We start from the raw sequence: 7,867 nt of genomic DNA on the forward strand, positions 1-7,867 counted from the left end.
AAAATTGATTGTGGTGATGGTTGCATATATCTGTGAATATGATAAAAACCATTGAACTGTACACTTGACATGGGTGAATTGTATGGTATGTAAATTATATCTTAATAAAGTTGTTACTAATTTTTAAAAAGAGAGAGAAGCAAAGAAGAACAATGAAGGTGAAGTTTCACCTCCAGGATGGCAGCACAAGGAGTTCCATGGAGCACTTCCCAGTGAAACAAATTTAATGGTGAAAACTATTTTAAATATCAAAGTTTGGTAATTGTCCTAAGAGGATGCCACAGATGAAGAAACATTTATTCTAGAAAATCTACTAAAACTTAGAACAGTGAGAGTCTATGGCATTGCACCACGACCTGCTCCCTCTCTATATCTGCCGTCCAACCCCAGCTTACTTTGATGGAAGCTCCGCTCTGGGCAGGTATGGCCAAGAAGACAAGGCTTCCTCTCCTCTCAGCTCCTAAACAAGGGATACAGTGGAAAGAGGCTCTACCCCAAGTATGGCAGGCCAAGAATAGCAGAACCCCAAATGTCCTTGCCCCAGCTCGCTCACAGGGCAGAGGCTCCATGCTGGGAAGAGGCAAGCTGAGAAGATCAGAGGCTACCACCCCTCACCCACCCAGCACCCAGAGTAGTGGCTTAGAGATTTTGCGCAGGGGGACAAGGCAGTTCATAAAAACACAGAGATCTGACACACTCTCCAAAGGAACTGACTTTATTTGAAACAGAGTGTGGGGAAGTTCAAGTCTAAGGGTACTCTCTAAAACAATGGAGATGGTGGTGGTAAGCAAGTAAGAGGAGGCTGGTAGTTCATTTTAATTAAGAACAACAAGTTAAACCAGAGGCCAGCTAGTTCACCAGAGAGAAGGGGCTGGGGGGCGGGTGTGTGGACAGACAACTAAGAGCTCTCTTGGGGTCAGAACAAAGCTGAAATACTGGCCTCAAAAACTACTCCTGCCATCCGTCACAGATGAGACAATATTTGCAGTTTGAGTCTAACCAAGTTAACTGCCTAATAAAACAAAAGCACACAGTCTTTGGAGTAATATTACAGAATTCAGAGTCACCATAACATAATATTGACCATATCCAGATGCAATCTAAAATTACTTTACACACAAAGAACCAGGATAATGTGACCGATTCATAAGGGAAAAGAAAAATCAACAGAAGCCAACCTCGAGATGAGGGCTGGAATTATTAGACAAGGACTTAAAACAGCTATTGCAATTACGCTCAATGAGGTAAATAAATATACTCTTACAGTGAGTTAAAAGATAAGAAATTTCAACAGAGAGAGAAGGAGGAAAGAAAGATAAACACACACACACACACAGTTGGTCCTTACTGTTGGCTGATTCCATATCTGCAAACTCTCCTACTTGCTATACTTTATTTGTAATTCCAAAATCAATATGTGTGGTGTTTTTGTGGTCATTTGCAGACATATACAGATGTGAAAATTTGAGTTACCCACACGCAGGTTCTCAGCTGAGGCTGAACAAGGCAACCCTCTGCCTTCTTGTTTCAGCTCTCATACTATAAACAAGTGTCCTTTTTGAGGTATATTTAGTGACATGTTTTTCACTTTTTTTTTGCTCTTTGTTGCTGACTTTGCTATTTAAAATGGTGCCCAGGGACAGCCCCGGTGGCCTAGAGGTTAAGTTTGGTACACTCCACTTCTTCTGTGGCATCCTGGTTTTGGTTCCCGGGTGTGGACCTACACCACTTGTCTGTCAGTGGCCATGCTGTGGTGCCAGCTCACATACAAAAATGAAGAAGATTGGCAGCAGATGTTAGCTCAGGGTGAATTGTCCTCAGCAAAAAAATAAAATAAAATAAAATGGAGCCCAAACATAGCGCTGAATCGCTGTCTGGTGTTACTAAGTGCAAAGAGGCTGTGATGTACCTTATGGAGTAAATATGTGTGTTAGATAAGATTTGTTCAGGCATGAGTTATAATGCTTTTGGCCATGAGTTCAATGATAACGAATCAAGAACATGTATTAAATAACATGTCTTTAACAGAAACACACATAAAACAAGATTATGTATTGATGCGTTGTTGAAAATGTGACCAGAAGCTTGCAAGAACCTAACCCTGTATGTTTTCTAGGAGCAACGGTTCGGTATTCATGAATTCGGTGTTCATGGTGATCTTATAGAACATAATTATCATGAATAACAAGAATTTACTGTATATATCAATGAAAATTCTAGAACTGAAAAATATAACATTTGATATGAAAAATTCACTGGATAGGCTTAATAACAGAATGTAGATGACAGAAGAAAGTCAGTAAACTTGATAGCAGATAAATAAAAATTATGTAAAGAAGAGAGACAAAAATTTTTTGAAAATGAATAAGCATCTCAGGGGCAAGTGGGGCAAAATCTAAAAGTCTAACATGCATGTTATTGGACTATCAGAAGGAGGGGAAAGAATGGGGCAGAAAACAATATTTAAAAGAATAATGTCTGAAAAATTCCCAAATATGGTGAAAGATATAAATTTAGAAAATCAAAAATCTCAGGGAAACCCAAACACGATAAATAAGAAAACTATGCCTAGGCACACCACAGTAAAACTATTGGAAACAAAAGAAAAAAAAATCTTGCAAGTATTCAGAAAAAAATAATGCAGGGAAATAATGATTCAAAGACCGCAAATTGATCAGAAACTATGAAGGCCGGAAGATACTAGGACATCTTGCAAGTGCTAAAAGGAAAAATAAACTTGTCACACCAGAATCTTATATCCAATGAAGATATCCTTTAGGAATGAAGGTGAAATAGACATTTTCAGATAAAAGAAAACTAAGATCATTTGTCACCAGCAGTGTGTAGGCTGAAGAGAAATGATACAAGAGGGAAATACAGACTTTCAGGAAGGAATGATAGCATAGGAAATGCTAACTATCCAGGTAAATATAAAAGACTCTTGTTTTTCCTCTTAATTTCTTTAAAATACAATATAACTGTTTACAGCTAAAAGGCTAATGAAATCACCTAAAAGAATAGCAGAATAAACCCAAAGAAAGTAGAAAGGCAGGAAACAATATAGCTAAGAACAGAAATTAATTCATTAGAAATTGAACATGTAATGGAATCAACGAAGCCAAAAGTTCATTATTTAAGAGTAAAAAAGAGACAATCGTATGACAAGATGGCTAGAGAGATAGAGAACAAATAAACAATACAGGAGACAAAATGGTGACACACTCCAGGAACAGCAGAAATTAAACAAATGATAAAAATAAGATATTATTAATAACTGTATTTGAAGAAAGTTCCTAGGAAAATACAATTTACCAAAACTAAATCAAGAAGAAATAGAACACATGACTAGTCCTATAATTAAGGAAATTGAATAAGTACATAACTAACTTCCCACATAGAAACACCCTAGCATCTGGCCCGACCACAGTTCAGATGAGTGTTACCAAATATTTGTAGAACAGGTAATTCTATACTCTGAAAGAACAGAAAATGGGAGAATAATCCCAATTATTATTATTTCATGTTCATTCATAATAAGATCTTTTAGCAAACTAGACATGGAAGGATACTTCCTTAACTTGATAAAAGTTTTTTTTTTTAAAAATTATAACACACATCATACTTGTTAGTGAAACAATGAAATCATCCTTTTTTAAGATCAAGAGCAGACAAGGATGTTATCATTCTTTAATCAGCAACTTACTCAAATTTCTCAGAGTATAGTAACACAGAAATAAAAGTCAATAATTGAAAAGGATAAACAAACTTGGCATTATGTGTACATGATATGATTGTCTATATGTAAAACAAAGAACCCTACACATAAATGAATAGATTATGAAGAAAGATTACAAAGTTTGCTGGATATAAAATTGATATGAAAAAGTGAAGAAATGAAGAAGTGATTTCATTTCTGTATATCAAAACGTTAGAAATGAGGTCCTCCCCACACTAAGCTATAGATTTAATGAAACTTTAACAAAAATCCTTGCTGGGTTATTTTTATGAGCTAGATCTAAATATTTTATGGAAGAACAAAGGGCCAAAAATAGCCAAAACATTGTTGAAAAAGAATAAGGTGAGGGGGAGTTGCTTTACCAGATACTCAAAATACAATAAAAGTCTAGCAATTAATGTGGTATGCTTAGCAGAAGAAGAGAAAATAGACCAAAAGAAGAGAATAAAGAACCCAGAAACAGACTAAGTACACACCAAGACAGTTTAGACAGACAGATGGTTTGAACAGGATGGGTCTTTTAATAAATCATACTAGGACAATTAGTATCTATGTGGAAAACAATGAAATTGGATCCCTTCTTCCCACCAAATAAAAATCAACTTTAGGTGGATTAAAGACCTAGATGCAAAAGACGAAACCATAAAACTTTTGGAGGACAATATAGGAGAATATTGTATAGAGTAAGGATGGATTTCTTAAACATATAAAAAACACAAACCATTTTAAAAATTGGTAAATTCAACTACGATAAGAACTCAAGACACTGAATAGAGTGAAAAGCCAAGCCATTAAATTGGAAGATTGTTTGCAACATAGATAATTGGAAAAGATTAGTATCCAAAATATGTAAATAGCTCCTATAAATCAATCACAAAAGAGGAATAACTAAAGGGAAAAAATGGGAAAAAGACAAACATGCACTTCCCAGAAGAGGAAACACCATTGTCCCTTAAGGTGCATGCTCAGCCTCTTTAGTAACTTAGGGATTGCAAATTAAAAGCATAATAAGATACTATGTGGGCCGGCCCCGTGGCTTAGCGGTTAAGTGCGCGCGCTCCGCTGCCAGCGGCCCGGGTTCGGATCCCGGGTGTGCACCGACGCACCGCTTCTCCGGCCATGCTGAGGCCGCGTCCCACATACAGCAACTAGAAGGATGTGCAACTATGACAGACAACTATCTACTGGGACTTTGGGGGAAAAATAAATAAAATCTTAAAAAAAAATAAAATACTATGTCACACAAAATAGGTGACATTTTTTAATTTGAACACTACCACATATTGAAGAGATTGTAGAGCAAGGGAATTCTCATCCATTGCTGGTGGGATTGTAAACTAGTAGAACCATTTTGGAAAAGTTTGGTTTCACCTAGTACACATCCAATGATCCAATCCTGCAATTCTATTTCCAAGATATACCCTAGAGAAACCCATGCCTATGTGCACGTTGGACAGGTACAGGAATTTTCATGGTGGCTATGTTGTAATAAAGAAATATCCATCAACAGTAACATGGATAAAGTATATATTTAAACAATGCAATAAAGTCTATTCTGTCGTAAAAATTACTGAATAGCTATAAACCTCAACAAGGATGAACCTCTAAAACTTAATGTTGACTAAAAGAAGTATGTCACAAAGAAGATATACAGTGTGATTTCATTTATATGAAGTTCAAAAACATATTTAATAATATTCTTAAGAACAATTAACAACATTCAAGGTAGTGGTTATCTCTGGGTAAGAGGGAAGGCCACGCTATGGCAGGAGCATTTAAGGGACAGCAACATTCAATTTCTTAAACTGGGTAGGGGTATACGGATTTATTCTCTTTTAAAGCACATAAAACGAAATTTTAAAACCATAGAAAACACAGGAAGAAGGAACACGAGAATACTGTAGGAAATCAACCCATGCCATCTAAACTTTAAATGTTTTTTAAAATAGCATATCATCAATTTCTCAATAGTTTTCATAATTGTATCTTTTTAAATTATTTTATTGAGGTCATACTGGCTTATAACATTGTGTAAATTTTAGGTGTACGTTCTATTTCAGTTTCTGTATAGACTGCACTGTGTTCACCACCAATAATCCAGTTTTTATCCATCACCATACACATGTGCCCCTTTAACCCTTTCACCGTCCCCCCACCCCCTTGCCCTCTGGTAACCACCTATTTGTTCTCCTTATCCACTTGTTTATCTTCCACATGAGTGAAACCATACAGTATTCATGTTTCTCCATCAAGCCTGACTTATTTTGCTTAGCATAATATGCCCAAAGTCCATGCATCTTCTCACAAATGGCACAATTTTGTATTTTTTATGGCTGAGTGGTATTCCATTGTACAGATATATACCACATCTCTATCCATTAATCCATTGATGGGCACTTGGGTTGCTTCCATGTCTTGGCTATTGTGAATAATGCTGTGATGAACATAAGGGTGCATAAATCTTTTTGAATTATTGATTTCATATTCTTTGGATGAATATCCAGTAGAGGAATAGCTGGATTACACGGTATTTCTATTTTTAATTTTTTGAGAAATCATAATGTATGTTAATATTAGAAGGAACTTTTAGGAATATATATATATTTTTTTGCTGGGAAAGATTAGCCCTGAGCTAACATCTGTTGCCAATCTTCCTCTCTTTTTTTTTTTCCCTCCCCAAGGCCCCAGTATGTAGTTGTATTTTCTAGTTGTTACGTCCTAGTTCTTCTATGTGAGCTGCCACCATAGCATGGCTACTGACATATGAGAGGTGTGGTTCCACATCCAGGAACTGAACCCGGGCGGCTGAAGCGGAGTGCGCCAAACTTTTAAACACTAGGCCATCAGGGCTGGCTCTAGGAACGTTTCTTAAGGAGAAAAATCGGTGATATAACATCCAGCAAATTCATCAGTTTTACTTTTTTCTTCTTAAAAATCATTGTATTTATTACATAATATGTGCTATAGACAGAATGTTTGTCTCCCAAAAATTCATATGTTGAAATCTAATCCCCACTGTGATGGTATTAGGAAGTGGGGCTTCGGGAAGGTGCTTAGGTCATGAGGGTGGAGCTCCCATGAACTGGGTTAGTGCCTTTATAAAAGGGACCCAGAGGGCTCGCTCACCCGTTCCACCATATGAGGACACAGTGCGAAGATGGCCATCTATGAACCAGGAAGCAGGCCCTCACCAGGCACTGAATCTGCCACTGTCTTAATCTTGGACATCCCAGCTTCCAGAACTGTGAGAAAAATTCCTGTCGTTTATAAGCTAGTCTGTGGTATTCTGTTATAGCAGCCCCAAATCAAGACAGTATGTAACTAATCCCATTCTTTTCTTTTTTTTTTTTTTGTGAGGAAGATCAGCCCTGAGCTAACATCCATGCTAATCCTTCTTTTTGCTGAGGAAGACTGGCTCTGAGCTAACATCTATTGCCAATCCTCCTCCTTTTCTTTCCCCAAAGCCCCAGTAGATAGTTGTATGTCTTAGTTGCACATCCTTCTAGTTGCTCTATGTGGGACACGGCCTCAGCATGGCCAGAGAAGCGGTGCGTCGGTGCGCGCCCAGGATCCGAACCCAGGCCGCCAGTAGCAGAGCGCGTGCACTTAAACCGCTAAGCCACGGGGCCGGCCCACTAATCCCATGCTTATTAAACAATTTGTATCTAACCTTTTATCATCATTCTACATGATGAAAGAGATGTCTGGTAAAATTGTGTTCACCAACTGTCAACACTAGTTTCTAGGTGGTGGGATTTGGGGAGATTTATTTTCTTCTTTCTACAGTGCTCATATCTTTTATAATAAATATATGTATATCCTTTTTATAAAAAGAACTCATTTCTTTCAAAACAATTTAAGATCTGGATTAAATGTGGCAAAATGATATCTACCATCTATAATCTTAGTGATAAATTAATAGATGTTGGCCGTATCACTTTCTATACTACGAAATATTTCAAAGTTTAAGAAAATTAATTAAAAATAGCTAAAGCAAAGCAGAAATAACTTGCAGAGAATATAGAAAGTTGATATCCACATTAAGAAGGAGCTAATGAAAGAAAATATGAAATGGTCAGCTAAAACCAGAAAATTATCCCCAAATCCTTTAACTTTGGCTTTCAGTATTCA

Source organism: Ceratotherium simum, chromosome 16, assembly GCF_057802395.1.
Source record: "Ceratotherium simum simum isolate JZ-2026a chromosome 16, ASM5780239v1, whole genome shotgun sequence".
In the NCBI taxonomy this organism is placed as follows: Eukaryota; Metazoa; Chordata; class Mammalia; order Perissodactyla; family Rhinocerotidae; genus Ceratotherium; species Ceratotherium simum.